Source organism: Perca flavescens, chromosome 4 (genome assembly GCF_004354835.1).
Source record: "Perca flavescens isolate YP-PL-M2 chromosome 4, PFLA_1.0, whole genome shotgun sequence".
Classification (NCBI taxonomy): Eukaryota; Metazoa; Chordata; class Actinopteri; order Perciformes; family Percidae; genus Perca; species Perca flavescens.
The window spans coordinates 36,640,314-36,664,265 of NC_041334.1; the positions used below are offsets into that span (position 1 = coordinate 36,640,314).

Sequence of the window (23,952 nt, forward strand, 5' to 3'; positions counted from 1 at the left end):
CACTTTCATTTCTAAGATGGCAGGTTGACAGGCCAGAATACCAGACCTCTTCCAATAAAATAAAGTTACTTCTGAGCCAACGTGATGTTTTACAGGACCATGGTTTGCTTTTATTTTTGCACAATAATACATCTCACTAAATCAATTTCTAAGCTCTGATCTGGACCAAAAACAACCTTCTGCTTCTCTTGGAACTTCTTTCTACGTTAAGAAAGAAAACTGAACCTGCTTCAATGGAAACAATATCTGACAGCCAATGGAGAAAAAGAAAAAAAAAATTGCTTTCTCACCCATAAGGATTGAATCCATCTAATATTACTGTGCTCTGCAACACTTACCCAGGTTGTTCAATATCAGGAAGTTCATTATGTAACACTTGGTGTCCCACAGGATTAGGGAGTAATTACATGAAATGAATACTTTAATTATGTAGACTATTCTGATAACTGCATATTTGCCCTTGGTGTAGTTTGTATTCCTGGATCCTGAGCACATTCTCCACAGATCATGAAACAGAAATCTACCCTCGCCACTTCCTTTCTATTTTTGGGGGGGGTTGGGATTTCACAAGGGAGTTGACTCAATTGATAAGGATGTGCCTACTGCAGGCGTACCTTCCTCTGGGATTTGTCCTTACATGAGTGGCCCATGGAGTTATCATCTGTAGAGATAATGACTTCTCTCTCTTTCGGCTGCTTTACCAGCCAATGTCCTAAGAATGAGGCCAGAAACCAAATTCCTGCTCTCTATTGTCTGGACAAGGACAAAGCCCCAGCAACAATGTGTCACATCTCAAGTTTTCATCAGTATTTTTTTACATGCTCGTACTACAGTAATAGAATTTGACTAATGCATCATGAAGTATAGCTTTAGATAGGACTGCTACATTGTCATTTAGAAGACCATTGGTATTTACAGTATAGAAAGATAAACTGGGTTAGCTAAGGTCCTGAACATAAAACGTATCAAAATGCTTACAAGCTGAGATAAGTGAAACAATTGTTTAATCTTTGCATCTCCATTATTTTGTAATCTCTCATAGAAATATCCTCAGTTGTTTGTCATTCAGAACTCATTGTCAAATAAATTAATTAAGTTTCAGCAGAGGTGTCTGAAAGTGGTGACACCAGTGAATGAGGTGCAACACCCTCATTTTGGCTTGGGTCCAGAGTGAAAGGATTTTCAGATACAGAGTTATGCACACACAGAGACACAGAGATATTTGATTCATTTGAATAAAAGAAAGAAGGCTTGGACTATTTGTTGAGTGGGGATTGATTGAGTTTGCAATATATTTGTGAGAAAGATACTTCAGCATTTCATTATTGGTATTTGTCAGAAATCTTGTTTTTTAATATAAACATATTCAAAGAAAGGTATTTAGACAACCTTTTTACCTTTTAAGTTTTTGTAGAACTACCCCAATTTTCCATAACTGGATCAAAAAATTACTTGTAGACTCTTTGCTGTATTTTGTATGTTTATATTTTGTGTATTTCATGTGTAACTCTATGTTGTCTCGCACGTTTTATGCCTTGTCTTAGAATTTGTTCTCTATCAGCTTACCTGGTTAAATAAAGGTTAAATAAAATAAATAAAAAAGTATGCATGTAAATTAATAGGGATCTGTTGCCTTCGTCAGGCCTGTTAACTGTGGACCAGATTGCAACTGTGATTCACATTACCAATTATTACCTCATCTTACATACTGAGACAGTGTGTTATGTTATAGTGTTATGTACGTGCTATCTACATTTTCTTACCTCCAAATGTGATATCACAGACTTGATAAGGGTTTTACACTTCGATTAGAAGATATCTGCAATTGTATTGAAATTACGACTTAATAATTAATACTTGCAATACTTTTCACACAGATTATTTAATGAGCATTGTTAGATGGTAATTGAAGATTACCACTGACTGCTTCTCTGTAGTTGATGCACACATTATAAGAATATTAGTAATAATAGTCAATATTTGCTTGATAGCTAGTATTATGGTAAATTGCTGTCTTAGAGTGGCTAAAATCTATATTTTGCTAATAATATTGCATCAAATGACAATGTGGCAATGTGAGATGTGTTGCTATATATATATATATATATATATATATATATATATATATATATATATATATATATATATATATACTGTGCAATATCATTATTCCACACTGCACATCACACTGTAAATAAAACCATATTTATCTTTTTGTTTATTTTTTATACATGTACTATAGCGTCTCAGAACTGTGCATCTGTGTTTAATAATTTAATGAAAACTACAAATTCAAACATTACAAACTTTAATTATACAACAAGTAGATCCGACCAGACAATGTGATTGGTCAACTGGACATTTAGAACATGCTCAAATCAGCATGACAGCCCACCCTAAAGCCATTTGAGCACACCTGCCGCATCACTTAAATTATCACTCCGCCATTTCTGTGTCAACATTACGGAGTTGAATTAAAAATCTGTTTACATTTGTAGCCTATTCATGTAGCTAAGTAATTCAGGAACCACAGTGGAACACACAAAAGTTCTCCAACTAGTATATAAAGTGATTTATCGGATTAAACCACTTATTTGTTACAACGCTCTGAAGTTAACTTTCACTCGAAATGTTTTGGATCAGCTGTGACGGTGAGGCGCTATCTTGAAAATAGGAGCTATCTGTCAATGGAAATTTCAGCAGATATCTTAGTTACAACAAGATTGAGCTAACAAAGCAGTTTGGTATATGTGTGGTAGTTATTCAGTCTGGGTAATCCCACAATCTCTACAAAGCTAACGTTAGCTTAAGTAAGCTATCTGCTGACTAAGGTTTTACAGGGACAAGAAATCGTCTCTGTTGTTTGAAATTCACGGACGTTTAGTATCTAAATCTATCCATGGAAAAAATATTTTTTTCAACAGATATCTTAGATATAACAGGATATAGCTAGCAAAGCAGTTTGGTGTTTATATTTGTGGTAATTATAGTTAGTTTGGGAAATCCCACGATCTCTACAAAGCTAACGTTAGGCTAATGACTGGCAGGAAGGGACTAGAAATTGTCTGTTTTTTTTAAAGCGAATTTCCCTACAATATGAAAACAGTTTGAGTAAAATGTTTATTTTGTTGGTCACCGTTGTTGTATAATCGCATTATTCCACGAGAGGGTTTGATTTAAAGGAATAGGCCTATTTCACCGCTGGAAAGATGAATATATCTTTAAATTGGGTCATTATGTAGTAGAAATGGGATTTTCTTTTAGAAATTGGTGCCTTCTAGGCCGAGAAAAGCCAGAAAATGTGTTTTTGGCTCATGTGGATGAAAGACACGAAATCCCAGAATGCACTTGCTTCGCTTCACTACAGGCCAACCCAAGCCACGCCAACCGCTTACAGAGAGGCAGTCAACTGAGTCAAGTCTATTGTGTTTTATTGTCATTTCAACCATATACACGAAACAACATTTCACCGTGGCTCAAGTGGCGTTACACATTTAAAATATATAAAAACGACAAAAGAAACAGGCTAAATTTAGTGCACGCACAGTATAGGCTCCGTAAAGTTCAGCTAACGCATACTAGCATTAGCGCTTGGTGGGCTTTAAACAAGTTAGCAGTTAGTTGGATACAAGCACCCCATTCCTGCACCAGTCCATGTTAACCAGTGATGCCACGTAAAGCGTTACTTGTAACGTGTTACTCTAATCTGACCACTTTTTTCAGTAACGAGTAATCTAACGCGTTACTATTTCCAAACCAGTAATCAGATTAAAGTTACTTATCCAAGTCACTGTGCGTTACTATTTTTGTCATTTTCCTTAGTAAAAATATATATTTTTGCTTTCTTCTTGCGTCTCAGGGAGTGAAGTCACGTATGCGACCAGTCACGTTTTCAGCATGTGGACAGGTCACGTGTACCACGCAGCGACACAAACGTAAACAACAATGGAGGGAGGAGAGAGATGCGCGTTTCTAGCTGGAAATACAGTTACTATTTTGAGTTTGTGCCAGCTAAAGACGGCAATATTAAGGTTTGTTGTACACTCTGTGCTGGTGGCGACAAAGTGCTATCTAGCTGCAAAAACACTACGTCAAATCTGAAGAACCATTTGGAGTCGCAGCACTGCAGCAGTCAAACTTACAGAGCAAGTCCCAGCAGGTGGAGCGAAGCAGAGAGGAGGTCCCCCACCACCTAAACAACAAAAGCTGGACTTCGCTGCAAAACCAGCTAAGTGGAGAGTTGAAGAAGTTGGTCGGGCAGTAGTAGGCCTAGGTTGTAGCGGAAATGCTGCCCTTAAACATGGTTGACTCGCTCTCTTTCGTGCCATAATAAACCAGATCCTACTACTGGCACTGCCAAGCTGCCTCACAGTAAACCGGTTGTCATTTTAATGTTGAGGCTGTGCGGGTGTTGTCGGCAGTTGCTGAATGTAACTAATAAAGTAACTTGTAATCTAACTTCGTTACTTTTAAAATCAAGTAATCTGTAAAGTAACTAAATTACTTTTAAAATCAAGTAATCTGTAAAGTAACTAAGTTACTTTTTCAAAGTAACTGTGGCAACATTGATGTTAACACAGCCCACCTTCACAAGTTTTATCCGGCAACACAGCAGGGCTATCAGCCCTGGTAGCTGGATAGTCCGGTACACTGTTGTTCAGCCAACAACAAATAATCTGCAGTCTCTTTTTCCAGACCCACAATACAGAGATCTCTCGTCTCAGGGGGACATGAGGGAGGGAAGCATGGTCATTCGAAAATACTACCGTGTTTCTACTGATACAAAGCTCAATGCTAAATCGGTGAAGTGTCCCTTTAAAGTGATTATTGGCACTACATAAGCATCACTGAAGCAGCACTCTCCTGTAATATTGCTTAAATATTGGCATTCATATATATATATATATTTTTATGAGCAAGCTGATTCTATTAAGGGTAGCCTATATGTTTTGCCAATTCACAGAAGAATGAAATAACCCTTAAAAATCATATGAGAACTTGAGTGAAAGCTAATGAACATCATCAGCTGTCAGATACATGCTAAGGGCAGATAATGCCCAGATGTGTAGCCTACAGTAGGTTATTTTACCATTCACACTTAACTGACAAAAAAATGATTAGGCCTATAGTGCAGAATATTGCCACCACATACAGGATTCTGTTATTATTATTATTATTATGAGGAGGAGGAGGAAACAGTTGGATATACTTTGAAATAAAAGGGGTGGTCTGAATCTCGCTGTCCTTTATTGGCGTGGAAAAAAAGACAGACGCACTTTGGAGTTTAGTGCTGGGACGTGTAGCAGTCCCTTCATCCACCGTGCAGGCTGTGTGGCTCGGCGCTCCGCCCGACATCCTCTCTCCCCTGCTTACTGTCGTGTCTCCTCTCCTGAACAGGTAAGACATCCGTCAAAGTTATTATGCTATGCAATATTGTGCGATCTTTTGTACAATTCAGCGTGCATCTGCCTGCCGGCGGCACGCTGCGGCGCACAGATAATCCACTGCCAATTTCCTTGCCATGCGTTTGCGTGTGCAGTTACCGTGTAACTGTATAGGATGAGATGATCCCCTTTTGGTGCTCTTTATACCTCCACGTATCCCCATTTTTAAGCATTTTAAAAAGAAAAGAAAGTTAAGACTCAGCAGCCAACAGTGTAGTTTAATCAGTACCGGAGTGCAACATCGTGATCCTTTGCACATTCCACCAGGCTGCAGCGCACTGGTAACAGGGACTTTGGTAGCCCGCGTTGTGGAGAGAGAGAGGCTACCGTTAATGCAAGAATAATTCAGTTTGCAAGACACACATGAGGTGTGCACATATGAGTAGAGGTAGAAGTGAAATGCGCCTTTTCCTCTCCTCTTATCATCACTAAAGGTGATCATGTTGACGCGCAAGAGACACCTGCCGCGAGGGATCAGGGATTGCGAACAGAGGCTTCCTCAAAGTGTTTTTTCATGGACTACGCTGGTGTCCGTCGCGTGTGTTATCGTGAGAAATACAGTGAGAAATATAAAATCACGTTTTTTTTGTTATTGTACACTCATGAGTTTGTGATAAATTGCTTGATAAAAATTATTGAAAAGCTTATCATTAGAAGAGTCGTGCCCACCTACACTACAGTGTGTGTGTGTGTGTGTGTGTGTGTGTGTCCATATGCTTGCAGTTTCTGATGTTTAGGTATCTTACCTCCTTCTTCAGAAGTCTTGAGCCGTTGCTTTGATTATGTTTTTGTGCTGATATACACAGATCATTAAAAGGAAAAATTACCCCCCCCCCCCCATACACACACACACACACTGATAACCACACACTCACTCACCCCGTTCCCACCCAGGAAGGAACATAAATTTGCCATTAGCCATATTCACTCAAATGCACCCCCCCTATCCCCCACCCCCAAAATGATATCCAATGATCACACTCCTCTGTCACTTAGTCCAGTGAAATGATGATTAATATGCCACTTTGTGGCTTAATTCCTAAGAACTGGCTTAATAAACCTGCCACGTTCATGTAGCCCCGTCGATTACTCTCAGGAGGGTCATCTAGAGAATACATATGGGCCCCTTCACATCCTCATCACCACATAATGACAGTGGCAGGCACATTCCGGCCACTGGGCTCCCTTCATTTAAAAAAACCCCGAGATAATCCAGCGCATAAACAACTCACAACAGTATTATTTTATTCTTGTTCCACCAGGCATGCAGTGTTGTCTGCGTAAAATACAGCTGATACACCAACATGGAGTTCGATCTGTCCGCTGCTGTTTACATCATCATTGCCTGCAAAATGAGCACGTATGCAGTGTTTTCCAATTTGGTGTCTTCCAGGTACGCCTCGGGGTGTTTCTGGGGGAACCTGAGCTAAATTAGGACTCATTAAACCCACCATTATTTCATCCAACGGAGGTGAACAGAATGATAAACTGTACAAAAATGACACATTTGAAAGTGTGAGTGAATTATATTATTTAGTGCTGCTGGATTTATTTGGGAGGTTGATGATGTCAGTGTATTCCTCCACATTTCAGCATATAAACCTTGTTTTTTGGGGGTTATCACTTCAGGCTGCTGCCTGGGTTCTCTGGGTTTTTGCTCAGCAGCGGCAATCTGAACAGTTAGGTAGCGCGGGCTGAAGGCTAATCTTCACAGGGGTGATAGAGATAACAGTGATGTATGGAGCGGATGGGTTGGTTTAACACCCAGAGCTGACTGTTGTCTAGTGGGGTCAGGTCTGTGATACCGGAGTACTGCTTCAGCCAGCTCCTCTCATGCCTGGGATTTGGCAGTCTTAATAGCTGCAGGTGGATACAAGCAGAGGCAGCCTCTGTATTCACAGGCTACCGATGCCTTGATGAATGCTGTGTTGCTGCTCAGGCATCTGTCAGTCGCTTCTGCTCTCCAAATAAAATACATCCTTGGCCAGCAGCCAGACAGGCAGCCAGTGGATACTGTGACATGGGATATGTTGCATTTTACTGTTAAGTTTCACTGTAAAACTGATGGCTGTGTTTGTCCTAAAGGAGAAGCTACTCCTGGAAATGATCTTTGTGGCACAACCACATCTCTGCTGTCTATTGGTGTGAAGTCAGGACATTACCATCGTGTACATAAAACTAGACGTGGGCTGTATGGTTATATCAAAATATCATTAAAGCTGCACTAATATATATATATATATATATATTTTTTTTTTTATTTAATTTAAATTTAATTTTAACAATGTATTTCTATTAACTATGTGTAATGTGAAGTAAGATAATCAAACTGATCCACTTGTATGCATTGCATTTTCTAAATCATGAATTTGGATCATATTATGTTGTAAATAATATGATATGAGAATGTCACAGTTACACTAAAAGGCAAGTCATGATACTATTAAATTATCCATCTGTACTACACACCAATTTTGAAAATCCATGTTATATCTTATGGATCGAATTATCTCCTGACGTCTCATAACATTTGATACCTGCAATCATCTGCAAAGCATCTTTTCAATCAATAGAATATTTTGCCGTGTGAGTGAGCTCATTTGTAATATTTAAAAAACCTATATATCTACAGGTTTATTATGTCTCCTTGGTCGTGCTGTTTGTCAGCGTCCTCGTACTGCAGCCTGGAGGAAGGACTGGACAGAGAGATATCCATCAAATGTGACCAGATCACACCTAAGAGGCCCCACAGGCTCGAGATTAAAAGAAATTCTTCTTTATTAGAAATAACCTTTTGGTCAAGGTAGCTCGAGATACTTAATGAAAGAATGCACACCAGAGACAGATGTTGTCATTCATTTGATTTTTGTCAGTTTTGGAAAAGAATCCAGAGAAGTGTGCTTATTATGGTGTGAATTTTGATCGGCTGATGTCTGTCAGCGTGCAGTTTAATAACTTGGATTACAAATATCATCAGCCAAACATAGGATGGGTAAAATGTTTTTTTAAAATAGATCAGTTTAAATCAAAATGTTTTTTGCTTTTTGTTTCTCGCGTGTGATAATCTTAATATGGTGATCAACGTTAATGTGTACATTTATACTATTTGTGATTTTCCTTTGGAGATGCTTTAGGAGAGGCATCTTATTACTAAAATAGTATTAATGAAGGAGGATTCTTATTTCTGGATAGTGATTGTATCTAACAATGTAAGATAGTCTTGCATTGCCAGACCTTCCTTCACAGTGCTGCGGAAGAGGGTCTGGCTAGTCCACACAGCATTCTGGGATGGGAGAAAAATGTGCTCTGGTTTGTCGGCATTTCTTTAAACCAGGGGTCTTCAACGTTTTTTTAAACCAAGGACCCTTTAACTGAAAGAGAGATAGAGCAGGGACCCCCTATTGCATATATTGTATAAAATGAACTTGCATATTAAACTGGGCCTACAATAACTAGTAGGGTGGCCTAAAGCCTTTATACATACCTTTTTTTTTTGCATAGAATAAGATATTCAAATAATTGTTGGCATGATTTCATAAAACATGTTCTAATGGTAAAACATACATGTGGCACAGTGAATCCTTAAGCTGCCTACACATGATTGGCGGCAAAACCGCTTTGTGCCGGCCGTTCCGTTGATTTCCCATGGAGAGGTGGCGGTGGCGCCCAACTATGCGCTGCGCTACCCCCCCTGGCGTCGCGCACCGCTCGGATTTGCTGCTTTGCGCTGTGCTCAAAGTTCCAGTTATTTCAACTTTGACCTAGTTGCCGCTGACCTTTCGAAAGTGCAACCAGTGAGATAACAGCATGTCGTTACCTAGCAACAGGAAATACTGTAGCTTCCCTGCCACCCTTGATGACGAATACCTGCTCTTCGCCATACCTAGCGTTGTGCAGAGAGCAAATCTATCTATGTGTAGGCGGCTTTAGGATTGACTGTATCTGTGGATGGCTATCATAGTGACTACTTTACCTACAGTATAAGCCAGTAAGCCTATCATCAATTGGGATTTATATTTGCTAATATGTTGGACTCATGTTAAGACTTTTTTATTTATTTAACTTTAAAAAATGTATATAATAATAATTTGGAGGCCCCCTGCATTGACTCTGAGGTTCCCCTAGGGTTCCCAGAACCCCTGTTAAAGATCAATGCTCTAAACCAATCACAATCGTCTTTAGCGGTGCTAAGCGCCGGATGGAGCCTCGTGCCTCTGCAAAATAGAATAGCCTAAGAACTTCACAACAGCAGCAGGATAAGTCACACAAACTGAGTTATATAGTTGTCACATGACAGTAATGACTATTGGAGTCTTCTGCAGTGATATATTACCATATATAGCCCATATATATATATATACACTGTATATATAGCCATATCATCACTCTCATTCGCAAAGACGTGACTTTTCATCTTTATGGAGCGCATTTTATTGCAATTCAAAGCTGAACATGAGAACAATGTCAGCCAGGAGTGCTCTGTGATGGAGATGTCTTTCTAGACAGTTTGTGTTTGTCTCCAGGTAGTCTCGCATTGCCAAACCTTCCTCCACAGCGCTGCGAAGGAGGGTCTGGCGAGTCCACACAGCATTCCGGGATGGGAAGAAAAACGCGCCCTGGTTTGTTGTGTTCTGGTTTGTAAACCAATCACAATCGCCTTGGACGACGCCATGCGCCGTACGGAGCAACGTCGCCTCTGCTAAATAGCCTCAGGAAGGAACTTGTTTTGGCAGAACATGTGTACGTTCAAAGGTTGTTTAGTCGTGCGACAGAAAACTCAGATTGGACAAATAGTCTAGCTAGCTGTCTGGATTTACCCTGCTGAGTTCTGAGGAGCAGTTAACCATAGTCCTCACAAATCCACCAAAGTTTAAAATTACAACAAAAAGAAAGCGGAAGGTAACGGACATCCGGCAAAAAAGACTTACATCCGTCCGGAGCAAGTGGAACGTCGTGGATATAGACTACTAATAAGCTAATATCTGATAACTAGCATTTTAAATTTGTGTTATTCGGTCAGTTTAGTGTGATGAAGGGCTACTTCTAGAATGAACTTTTTTGCTTAGTTGTTTTATGTTATATAGTGACAAATACCCATCATAATTTCCTAGATCCCAAGTAGACATTTGAAAACAGATGAAAAACAGTTGCACCAAACAGTCCAAAACTCAAAGATATTTAATTTACAATTTTATAAAAGAGAAAAAAGCAGCAAATTCTCACATTTATGAAGCTGGAACAGGAAAATATTTGACATTTCTGCTTAAAAATGTATCAAATGATAATTATTAATTATCAAAATAGTTGCAGATTAATCAACAAATCATTTCAGCTTTAGATACTTCCTGACCATAACTATCTCAAACAGCCTGTTCAACCAAACGCCATATTTTTTACAGTACGCTTCTTTCACTCAGTGTCTCAATATATCTGTAAGGCCTCCAAGAGCTGCTGACCCTAAAACACATAGAAGAGTGTGAAATTTAGTGGAGAGATTTTCTGACCCATGATGATCCAAATATTGCTTCAGAGGCTTTTCTAGCCATTAATTCTGCAGGAAAACTGAGACGACTACTCTATATTAGCCCAGGCCAATATTGCAGTTAGTGATTTATCAACATAGTAACAGAGATAAATGCAATGTTTTCCGATCTGTAGCCCGAGTAGACAGACGAGGTTCAGGGGGAGGCTGAAGGTGCAGTGTGAGGACATGTGGTGGGGCGGCAGGAGGCCAGGTAAGCAGGACAGAGTGGTGACCTTCACTCTCTGATAGAGACTGACAGAAGCTTTATGGAGGCTGTGCAGCCACAAGCATGCTGAATCATTTCTGACATGGAGCTGCAAGGCACCTTATAGCCAGGAAGGAGCATTTTACACCATAGTATTGGAATAAGAAGATACAACTTTATTGTCTGCTCAACCAAAAAATGTTCTCGCCTCGTCGGCTCCAACCATCTACAGATAACATAAAAATCACAAACATCAAAAAACATCTGTATGATCAACCAACAAGAGCATCTGACACGCCTTTCCGTCCGTCACGCACGCACGCACGCACACACACACCACATCCAAACGTATATTATATATAATTGTTATGATTGCAGACCCACAATGGTTCACAGATAACATGTTCGTGGGATGAGTGAGGAGGGCGGTTGGGGGGGGGGGTGTAGTCCAAGTATGGTGGACGTACTGTATGTTTGGTGGGATGGGCGGGGTTGTTGATTGGTTGAGTAGTGTTATAGAGTGAGGAATAAAGGAGTGCTTGTACTGATTTTCCGCGCAACTTGGCACCCTGAAGCGCCTCCCAGAGGGCAGAAGTTGGTACTCCTCATGTAGCTGTTGAGGGAGGAAATAAATGAAATAGCCTGACCAACAGCCGCCTCAAGGTTTGTATGGAAAGAAGATTTCAGCTCACTTGCTTGATACCAAAGTTGTACTTGTCAACTGTTGAGTTAAGAAGGTAGTGTATCCTGTGCAGTGCAACATGTTACCTGTTCACACCTTGGTTTGATTTGTTTTGATTTGTAATTTGCTTTTCTCAGCAGAATTGTTACCTTTGTGTGAGCTGCCTTTGTCTAATGCTCTCTGGCAGAAGAAGCCCGCCTTATGAATAAATCAGAGCCCTCACTTTCACTCTTTTGAAGGATAGAAAATGGAATTACCATGTTCTGTACCACACTGAACTGGGAGCTACTTTCATCTTTTTTTTTGCCCTCCCTTGTGCTAAAAATAGTCAGACCCCAGATAAGGGCTTTCCTGTACATTGCATCGGTAAACATATACACAATTTCATCAATAATTCCTGTTCATGTAGTTTTTTCTTCACAATAGTTTTAACAATCACTCATTCATATGAACCTTGCTGTGAACCCATCAGTTATTGTACCAGGATTTGGCACACATCAACTTGAATTGCTTTATCTCTTATGTAAGATGGCCACCTTCACTCAGTGGTCAGCCATGGTTTAAGCCTAATCTTTTTTTAGCCTTGCAACATATTTGTGTTTGGAAAGCAGCAGATTATTTTTCTGTCAGATATTTCCCAAGAAATATATCATGTCAAAAGGGGGAATTTTTGATTAAATGTTTGTCAGGAAGCAGATATTTCTTTTGTTTGTTTAGATATTTTTGTACCTCTGCACCAGTGAAAATATTCCAGATTTAGAATTTTATAATAAAGTCTATAGCTGCAGTCCAGCACAGGATTACCAAAACCAATATTGGAAGTAACAGCTCACAACATAATTTGAGGTGAAGAAGTTTTATTCGCCGGGTAAATAAAGTAACAGATACTAGCTATCAGCAACCAAGACAAGCCACAGTGAAGTTTGGAAATGTACAAACAGGCTGTTCAGTCAGACTGTAAGGTGTGAGGGAAAGATGACTGAATATAATACCTCACAAAGAAGATGGGAGCCATGCTTATTTTCCTCGAACAAATCCTCTGTTGCCCCGGAATCACTAACACATTAGTGGCAGTGCACGTTTTCAAAAGCAGACTCCGCTTCAAGTCGAGCAGCACCTGCTCAACACTGATAGAAAGGAAGCCTGTAATATGAACCTGTCACACAGACACATTGGAAACTCTTGAATAGATGGTGTCCATAACAGTTGGAGTATCGGCTGATCCTTAGAATAGAAATCCAAAAAAAGGTGTTGTGGGGTGAATAATTGATGTCCTGCGAAAAGCATGTTTTATAAGTTGAGGGATGTTTGGATTTTTGGAAGCTAAAAGAAGACTGACAGTTGGTCAGTCAGATACAACCTTGACTTGCATTAAGTGTTCGTTTATCCCCAACTGAGGATATAGTTGACTTAGTGGAAAATTTAGAGCAGCTTTGTGCCTTAGAGCAATGTATGGATTTTGCTATATGGAATAAGAAACTTCTGTATGTGATGGTAGTGTATGCTTTATCCCTTGCCTTCACATCATTTTCCTGCCAATATATACAGCTAATAGTTAGCTATGCTAGGAGCCTAAGAACTTCACAACAGCAGCAGGATAAGTCACACAAACTGAGTTATATAGTTGTCACATGACAGTAATGACTATTGGAGTCCTCTGCAGTGATATATTACCATATATAGCCTATATATATATATATATATATATATATATACACTGTATATATAGCCATATCATCACTCTCATTCGCAAAGACGTGACTTTTCATCTTTATGGAGCGCATGTTATTGCAATTCAAAGCTGAACATGAGAACAATGTCAGCCAGGAGTGCTCTGTGATGGAGACGTCTTTCTAGACAGTTTGTGTTTGTCTCCAGGTAGTCTCGCATTGCCAGACCTTCCTCCACAGCGCTGCAGAGGAGGGTCTGGCGAGTCCACACAGCATTCCGGGATGGAAAGAAAAACGCGCCCTGGTTTGTTGTGTTCTGGTTTGTAAACCAATCACAATCGCCTTGGACGACGCCATGCGCCGTACGGAGCAACGTCGCCTCTGCTAAATAGCCTCAGGAAGGAACTTGTTTTGGCAGAACATGTGTACGTTCAAAGGTTGTTTTAGTTGTGCAACAGAAAACTCAGATTGGACAGATAGCCTAGCTAGCTGTCTGGATTTACCCTGCAGAGATATGAGAAAAAGTTAACCAGTCATCATAAATCGACCGGAATTTAAAATTCCAACATAAAGAAAGCCCAAGGCAACAGATATCCAGCCTAAATGAGTGAAATCTGGCGGAATTTCCGTCAGCAACGGAGCAATCCCGGGAAATGGAACGCCGTGGATGTAGACTAGTCTCCAGGTAGCAGTTGCCTTGCTTCATTCCTGCTCTACACTTTTATGGTTTAGTAAGTGATGTTAATTAAATCCCCTGTTTTTCAAATTCTGCGGATATGTCCTCATGGTCACCTAGCTCTCTAATTTCTGTGTGTGCTGAAAAACAAATATGGCGTTAATACACAGCCCTGGCTGTATAAATGGAAAAACACAGAACACTATTCCAGCCAATCGGCAACAGGTGGCGACAGTTGATGATAGGAGGGAGGCAGCAAGTGAATGTGCCCACCGCCCAGTACTTATCTGTCTGTGGATCTGGGGGGGCGGAGCTTCTGAAGGAGGGGTTGTATTTGTTTTTCAGTTGAGTTCAAATATCAACAATCTTCAATCAACATCTGCACTACATGGCTTACTGCACCTTTAACATGCAATTTACCCTTTTTTTACTTCTGCAGATTTCCCATGGAAATTCTTAGTAATTTATGAAACAGTGTGTCCCTCAGATGGAGCTAGACAAAAAGGTGACTTTTTGACTTTTGAATTATGATGCTGGCAGATTTTGTCAGCTGTAGCTAGCGTGCTAATTAAGCTCACGTTAGCTCAATGAGTCTCCACTTGACTTTTTAATGTTTTCACCTGACTCCTTTTTAAATGAAAATCCTGTAAAAGGGGTCTTACAGTAAATATGCACATGTCGTAAAGACTGAGATTAAAGCAATATATCCCAGTCATACGGTGACCAGACGTCCCCTGTTTGTTCCGGATTGTCCCAGTTTCAAACTGGGTGCCCCGAGTCCCGACGCTAGCTGTCATGCCAAAGACAAAGTTGCTTTTCTAAAGAGCTCCAGAAGGCTTAACTCATTCCTTTATTAAAATACCTGGCAACATAAATGCTGCGTTCTGCATACACTGAAAGACTACATTTTCCGTCACACACGGTGAAAATGCAGATATTAAAGATCATATTAAGATGGCCAGATAGCCATAGTGGCAGCGAATGTGATGGTCATTTTGCCGGCAGCCTGCGCTTGTGCACACTGACAATTACCTTGTGTTTATATTTGTAATGGTTTATGACAGATGGAGCTAGTTCATGTAATGGTTTATGACAGTCTATAAGTGTTTTACACTGATGTAATCCTCGTGTGTTGTGTTTACTATGTGTTATTATGCAGTATTCAAGCATTGAAATAATTGTCCCCCATCCTGATGAAAACGCCCGATGTGCGGTACACCTAAGAGCGAACCAGGCAGCATCCTCACCAGTTGGTCATCCATGTAGAGGACATGGAAATAAAGAAACAGAAATGTTTTTGTATTTAAATGTAGAGCTAGTTGTATGTCAGACAGACAACACTATTAAATTAATTTCTTGCAACTTTGCTCTCCTATTTTTTGCCTCATGCATGCCTTTGTGTTGATGAAATGTATATATTACAGTACATACATTGACCAACAAGCTGTGCGGCACCCTCTTCATCTTCTTTTGCCTCTTCTTAATCAAAGCAGCATACTGTAGAATAAGTTAGTGGAAATTACTTTCCCTCTGGCACCTCCATCTATCAACTCTTGTCTCAAATCCTATCTGATGTTGACGAACAATGTCCGTGCGTGTGACGTTTCATGAATCGTGCCTCTTGATGCTTAATGCAAACGGCATAACTATTTTTAATACACATGTATTCAGCCTCAGCTTCGATGGATAAGATTGGTTCTGATCAAGTGTGACACTCGCTAAATGATCGTGATAGCTTTTGACAATCAGCCGCTTTCTTTGTGCATGGCTCGTAATGGAAAACTATTAATCTAATAAGTGCACACCGAGGTAGGTGTGTGTGTGTGTGTGTGTGTGTGTGTGTGTGTGTGTGTGTGTGTGTGTGTATGTATTTATGTACTATTATCTCATCTGGATTAATATATACTCTTATTGTGATGCAATCTAATTATGTGATGTGGTAACATCATCTCAGCACTGAATATAATGTCAGAACCCCACTCAGTGCAGCTCTGCAAGAAGTATGTAATTGAGAGAGTGCCCAAGGGAATTTGATGGGGATATTGAGAATATCATAATGATATCTACTATACAAGCTATTTTCCTCAAATGGCCCAGTAATATAGCTTTCAACTTTGGGAATGCAATGCTTACCTTGCAGAGAAACCTAAATCTCATATACAAGTCAGATTCTCTGCGGATTCTGTGCACGTACTGCATCAGTCAGCTGCTTCTATATCAAACCTCTGTGAGCTTGTATGTTAGGCTGCACGCAACATTGGAAAAATGAATGAATGCAGAGAGCCTAATGAGAGCTTCCGTACCATTAAAGAGAGTTTCCAGCACCGCTCTCTTGTAATCTACAGAGTCACATAAACGGTGAACCTTGGCAGCCTGCAGCATGATTAATGCACTGCACACTAAATGGATTTGCAATGAACCAATCGTGTGATGAGCTGCTTACAGTCGCATTAAACTGCTACCTTGACAGAAGTGTGAGTCTTCCTGCTCCTTTATGTGAGAATTTGCATGGCAAATAGCCACTGCAGGCTCATTCGTGTGGATTTGTGTGACCAGAGTGAATCATCCATCACAAACACAGACGTTTTTAGACCACATGGCGTGCTCCTCGCTCTCTGGAGCAGGTCAGCTGGTCAAAGGCCTGTTTGTCTTCTGTTAGGTGTCTGTCCCTGCAGCCTGGCTGTGTAACTTTTGTCTCCTTTGGCACTGTCAGTCAACTGGCCCTGTGACCTGCACCATTTCCCCCTGACTTACCCAGGCAATAGTCCCAGCCCCAGCCCATCTCCCAGCACAGCTCCTCAAGATATATTTCCCTCCCAGACATCTCATATCCTTTGCACAATGAAAAATAGCTCCTGACATCTGTGATTATTCTAAACCTTTCAACTGTCTTTTCCTATAACACTTACTGAGTTGTGATAGATTAAGCTTTATCTTCACGGCCACATTGCACCTCCTTTATCTTTGCACTGGATTGTTTATGTTTGTGTCTGTCTAGAAAAAGCCTCTCCAGGAATTCATCAATGCGCTTTGTCCTAATATCTGGGCAGCGTGAAAACAGGCTGCAAGGTCTAATAGATTAGGACTGTGGCCATCCTTCAACCCCACCAGTGTGATTTCATTAGCCACGGGAATGTTCTTATACTTTTGTCTTAGAGCAAAATTGTGTTACAGAACAGAATAGAATACAACTTTATTGTCCAGCAACCGGAAAATCATCAGAATGAAATCAGCGCATTACATCATCATCATACATCATTTTTTGTATTTTATATTTTTGTGAAATTGTACAGCAATTAATACAACATACACAAGGGTCCAGCCTGCGTTCAATGCAGAATGCAGATTAATGCAGTTTGTTCATGGTCTTTTATTGCACTAAGAACAAAATCTCCCCTGTAGATCTTTTTGTTTGTTTGGCAGGGGAACTCTGTCATGTCTCTGTAGTTTGCAGGAGAGAGTTGGATGGAGCTGGTGTGGATTTCTGAAACTTACTTTTTCTCCACTTTTACCTAGGTGCCCAGCTGGCTGCCTGCCTCATTCCCCAATGGCTGTGTGGGGCATTTGTCACGGTACGCAGCAAAGGTTCAACAATGTAGAACTTTTAAGTGCGAACATGCCAAGTGTTGCGTTGAGCCGGCACTTTGGTCGGTATGGGGCGCAGCGGCCGAGTTGTCGTGTCCTATATTAAAGGGCTACAAGTCCAGAAGCCGTTGCAGGAGTACATCTATCTGCTTTGTTTACAAAACTGAGCTAAAGTCAATGAATAGAATCCATACATATGCCTTAGTCTTTTGTAGATTACTGACAACCATGTTGACCTGGTGCGAGTAGCAGCCTCAGTCCCCCTGTGTGTCTTGTAAGCAAACTATAAACTGTTCTATGGATGGAATAACAAGATGTTTGCTGACAACCCTCTCCATGCACTTAGCCAGGGTGAGAGTCATTTAGGGTTTTAGACCCTGGCATTTCGGGTATTGGTCTCTAATGCTATTTATGTATTAGGCACAGTACAGGCGTTAAACTGAAATACATTTAGTCTTAACAGAAAACATGTCCTGAAGGTGCAAGGGTATTAGTGTGTATTTACTGTGCTGCTTACATGCCTCTATCAGCAAATATAGATCATCGCCTGGCCGCACAATAACTGGACCTCCGCTGAAACAATTTGTGGTTGGATTTAAGCCACAAGTGAATGACCACCCAAATGGAAGTCACAATACTTCTTATAGAAATGCTGTTGCTGGAGTTGACCTGTACGGCTATGATTAGATTAGATACGGGCTTCATGTCAGGTGCTTTTGTTGGGGGGGGTGGCAGTGCTGGGCTGTGTGTGATGAGTGAAGCCACTGCCCTGTGTGGTGGAGGAGGATGGATGGCCTTAGAGTACAAGGTCTAGGAGAAATGTGCCCACCGTCCCGTTAGGGGATAGGGAGGAGATGATTCATTTTCAGCATCACTTCACCCGGGATGATCTCATTACTTTGTGCGAGTGGACAGTCCCAGCGATGAGAACTCGGCAGGTCCGCATAGCCTCCACCCTGAGAGGCGTGTCATATATGGCATTACACGCTCCTCTGCTGTTTGTGTATTGATTATAGAATCTAATCTAAAATATGGAGGAGCACACATTTATTTGTGCTGTCATTTCAGATTATTTTAATGCGATGGGTTAGGGATTGTGTCACTAAAAGGTCTTCCTGACTCAAAAATATTTAATATGTTTTTATTTTACCTGCCTTTTTTTAATTTAAAGCCTATTTTTTTGTTGAGATTATTAACAATCCAAATTCATATTTTGTAACAAAAACATTCAGTTGCTGAAAAATCTCAATTATAATGCAGACGGTTGGACTTAACAATCACTGTTTATATTTAGTGGCCTTATCATTTATTACTTTTTTTTTACATAACTTGTTAACATATACTATATATGCATAATACATCTTATATCTTGTTGACAGAATTATAGCCAGAGTGTAAGAGAGTGGTGGTCATCTGTTTAACATCTTCTCCACATTTTTTGTTGTTTTGATTTATAATTATTCTGACGTTTTTAATTAAGGCACAAATAGAAGATTGAATAATCAGAACATCTGGAAGTCTTCAAGGCTTTGAACATGAAGGACAAAGATTATCATACCTCTGTGTGCTAATTAAGATGAGATACAACTTCAAATCTGAGTTGCACAGTAGAGCACGTCATGTTTTAAAGTGTGCAGCGGGATAAGCGCACAGAATCTCCATAAACGATGTTATGGACCATTTTATTGATCCATACCTACACTGTAGCCTATAGGAAAATCACTGTTACGAGAAAGAGGATGCTTGTCTTAACATGTTTAATTAGGACACTCATTGTTCAACGCATATTTGAATTATGGGGGACAGTATGGTTGAAGAAATACTCAGATACTTAAGTTATCTAAAGTACAAGTAAAAAATACTCCATTACAAGAAAAGGTCTGTACATTTTGCAGAAGTACAGAAGTATTATAACTAGTGCTGTCAAACGATTAAAATATTTAATCGCGATTAATTGCATTAATGTCATAGTTAACTCGCAGTTAATCACATATTTTTATCTATTCTAAATGTCCCTTGATTTCTTTTGTAACATTATTTTTTCTCATTTTAATGCTCTTATCAACATGTAAAAGTGGAGCGGCTTGCTTTGTGCTTTTTTCGTCTGGCTTTGGCAATGGGGCTGTGTGCTCGGCCATCAGCTGTGTGCTCGGCCATCACGTGGTATTTCAGACTGGACGTGCTGCGATGATAGCTCAGTTCACAACGACAAAACACACACATCACTTTGGTCTCACTTTGGTCTTGTCAATGGAACGATTTGACAACTTTTTAAAAGTAAACTTTCCATTCAGAATCTTATTGGCATCCATTTCGCCATCTCACGCTCGCCATCCACTCAAAACGTAACGTTAACCTGCTACTCTTTGGCCGGCTGGCCAGCCCAAACAAGTGTGTGAGGCGTGCCTGTTGTTTAGTTTCCGGTCTAGCTAGATCCGGTGTGGTGTTGTAGTTTTTCTAACGTTACTAGTTGTTGCAACAGCATGTGAAAAAAACTACAAAGTTTGCTAGGCCAAAAAGAACGTTATTCTTGCGATAAAAGAATTTACGCCGTTAAAATGGGTTTGCGTTAACGCCGTTAATAACGCGTTTAAAGGTGCTCTAAGTGATGTGACGCGTATTTTAGGCTACAACATTTTTCGTCACATACAGCAAACATCTCCTCACTATCTGCTAGCTGCCTGTCCCCTGAAGACAGCCCAGGCTCCACAAACGGCAACAAAAACAAACTGGGCCAACCTACCCCACGAACCATAACAAACAGTGTTCCAGCCGGTAACCGACAAGAAGGAGCTGGTTGAGTTTTTGTTGCCATTTGTGGAGCCACGTTTTTTTACAGTGTGTTCAGGGGATAGGCAGCTAGCAGATAGTGAGGAGATGTTTGCCGTATGTGACAAAAAATGTTGTAGCCTATAAAACGTGTCACATCACTTAGAGCACCTTTAACTGACAGCACTAATTATAACTATAATATATATTAAGTATATCCAATAAAACTTAAATAAGCGCACTCATTTCATTACTATGTGTATTATATTATTTATTTTCTCTCGTATGGTGTGTGTGTCAGAGATGTAACCCAATCATCAGCGATGTGTGTGCAAACTCATAACAAAAAGGCAGTGAGTTTGCGCACACAGCAGGGTGTTGAATGCACCTTTGTTTTAGTTTAAATAAACATTTTGCTACGTTTTGTCGGGGCCGAACGGGCCCCTGGGGTTACATGTGAGAGGGAAGGACACAGGAAGCTTCAGACAAGGGGCGGAGTCTATAAAAGGGGGTGGGGAGCTGACCTGAGAGGACTCTTCTTCCTACACGGAGACTTACATGGGAGGGTAGCTGAAGCCAGCTTGTGTTTGGTGTTTGATTTGGCAGGCCCTTTTCATAATATAAAATGTGTCTAAAAGCATGATTTTATTATTATTTGTTAAATAATGAAACCTGTTATTTGTTAGATTCCCCATGTGTGATAGCTTAGGCACATAAGCCAATAAATAAGGTTTGCTCATGCCAAATGTAGATGTTCTTAAGTGGACTTTTAGTATTTGTAATATTAACATTGTTTTTTATAAATGTAGATTCCAGTGACCTGCATGTCTCTGAATAGGGAAAAAGGACTGCTTCTTTGTTTTCTAGTTTTAAACAAAGACCCTGCTAAATGAGCCAACCACAGTTGTTGTTCTTCCCATTTTTAGATTTTAAGTGTACTTTTAACTAAGCTATTGGATGGGCCATTTTGTTTAGCTTTTTTGTGTGGGGATTCTGCTATGTTAGAGTGGAAACTGACTGGTAGAGAAGCCATTCTGTATGTGTTTCTTGTGTGGTTTAAGCTATTTTAGTGTGTTGTGAATAGGCAAATTGAGTGTGTAAAACTCTTTGAACTGGTTTGTGTGTGGTGCTGGGTTTACCGCTTATAGTGCAGTTTAACCCCACCCTGTTTATTTTTATTTTTTTTGTTTATTGGGGTTTTGACGGTTTATGTAGTGTAATTTTATGCCATCACTCTTTATGGCCTGGATTCAATAGATTAACTCACTGATACTGTAATAAAATCTATATTTTTTGTATAGCAGTCTCTGATTCCCGTTAATTCTGGGTCTCTGTGTTTGATATCTCTTGGTTACAATTACATGACCTAATACTTCACATTGTTTAGGTCATGTGGCAATGTGTTTTTATGTATTATGGTTTTATGGTGCTTTGGTTTACTATAGTTTTATCTCCATTTTACCTTGTGTGTGAATTTTGGTTAATTTGGATTAGATGTTGATCTGGTTAGGTGAATTTCTGTTGATGTAAGGTATAAGAGCATGCATATTTGTATGTGTGCATGTTATCCTTGCCATGTAGTGCCATGGTAGTCTACACCAGCATCCAAAAAACTGAAAGGACGTTGTTACATAATGTAGTGTGCCTATTTTAGTGCATGTAATACTAATGCCTATTTTCTTTTCTTGACTTACAACGTGTGACTTTGTGCAAAGCTGGACATGTTCTTGACCCGTAGTGCACGTAACGTTATCTTGCAAAAAAAGCGTTTTGCACTTGCAAAAAGAACTGTGAAATGCAAGTCACCAGAGTTTAACTGCTAAAAATGATGATGTGTGTGTTTATTACAATTTAGAGAGAAAGCGGAAGGAGGGAATGGGGATGAAAAGTGACCTTGCAGCTCAGAGCAGCCAGATGGTTAGGCCTAAGTGAAATAAACACACAGGGTCAGAACTATTTCAGACCTTGACCACATGGTGTAGTAGGTGTTAAACACAGGAATAAAGTAAAGGAAGACGATGTATTTTAACTGATGAAAACATGGACTCCAGTTACTTGTTTATTGGGACACTGAGTCTAACACTGGAAGGCGGCCGTGCAGGATTTTTAACTTTTTTTTTAATAATAAATGTGTATTTCCATCATTGCTGTGCATTTACTTGAATGTGTTTTCTTTGCACTTTGTAGTTCCAATGTAGTAATAAGAGCAGAGCCAAAAAGTCTCAGTCAGCTGTTTGCAGGTTGGATCAGTTCAGTAGCTGAAGGATGTTGACTTTGTCAAGGTTGACCTTAATGCATGTATGGCTTGATAGGGATGACATGCTCTCTGCTGGCATTGCCTTTGATGTCTTTAAAGTGACATGGACTAGAAGGTAAGACTCAGCAGCCAGTATACTGATTCTGTTTAGGTAAGGCTGTCCTGTAGCCTACATCTTTCTTGACATGCCACCACATGGAAGCCACATGTGTACAATACGTAATAGCGTAAATGATAACATGACCTAGGCCCACTGCGACATTTAAATGGAAGAGAACCATCATTGTTTTTACACAATTAGTTACACCTGTGTATTTCCTGCTATGAGGGTCTGATGTGAAAAGGGCAGTGTTGGGCGAGTTACTTAAAAAATGTAATACATTATGGATTACTAGTTACTGTCATCTGAGAGTAATTAGTTATATTACAATATTACTGTCTCTGAATTGTAATGCGTTACACTACTTTTGCATTACTTTTGAGTTACTGTTACCAAAATATCCACGGAAGTATGACTTGGCATTCTAAAATGCTAAAATTTAGTTTACTGCAGCTCATTATATATCCAGTCGAGGACAATATGGTTATAGCATAATGACTGTGTAGGCCCCTAAGGCTACTAACAACTTAATATAATAGACACAGTGAAGGCTCATGGCACAATACAAAAAGTAACAATCACTGTCAGAATTACAAAAGCAGGCAAAGAATCACAATCTGGTAGATTCTGATAGATTTACTGTTCATATTTAAAGCATAGGCCTATGCATATGAATCACAATAGAGCTGGAGCCCACTATTATGCAACCTATAGTCTAATGATGATAAGATGCACAATTCTTTTCGTTTTTTTATTCTTTTATTCTCTTTTAATTCAAGTTTACAGCACAAAGCTGGCACGCATTGGATGACATAGCTCATGCTTTATAAAGAATCAAAAAGTGCTCCTAGAGAATTAAGCCTCCTGGAAATATGAATCAGTAATTTCAGTCCAACTTCACAAAAATTAACATGTGGGCTAAACAAAGCCTATAATTGATTGTAAAACAAAAACAAACAAAAAAACACAGGCAAAACAGAGAAATCCTGCTATTTGCCAAACACTGGCTAAAACATAGGATACCAAATAAAGGCCGCGAA

At 39.9% G+C, this 23,952-nt stretch overlaps 1 protein-coding gene across 1 annotated transcript in view; it reads left to right on the plus strand.

Annotated features, from left to right (window-relative positions):
- Positions 1–5,273: 5,273 nt before the first annotated feature.
- Positions 5,274–23,952, plus strand: part of cntn6 (contactin 6) — a 109,905-nt gene continuing 91,226 nt past the window's right edge. The window contains exon 1 of the mRNA XM_028576694.1: positions 5,274–5,397. The gene's annotated coding sequence lies outside the window, so the exon portion shown is untranslated. The remainder of the gene's footprint in view (positions 5,398–23,952) is intronic.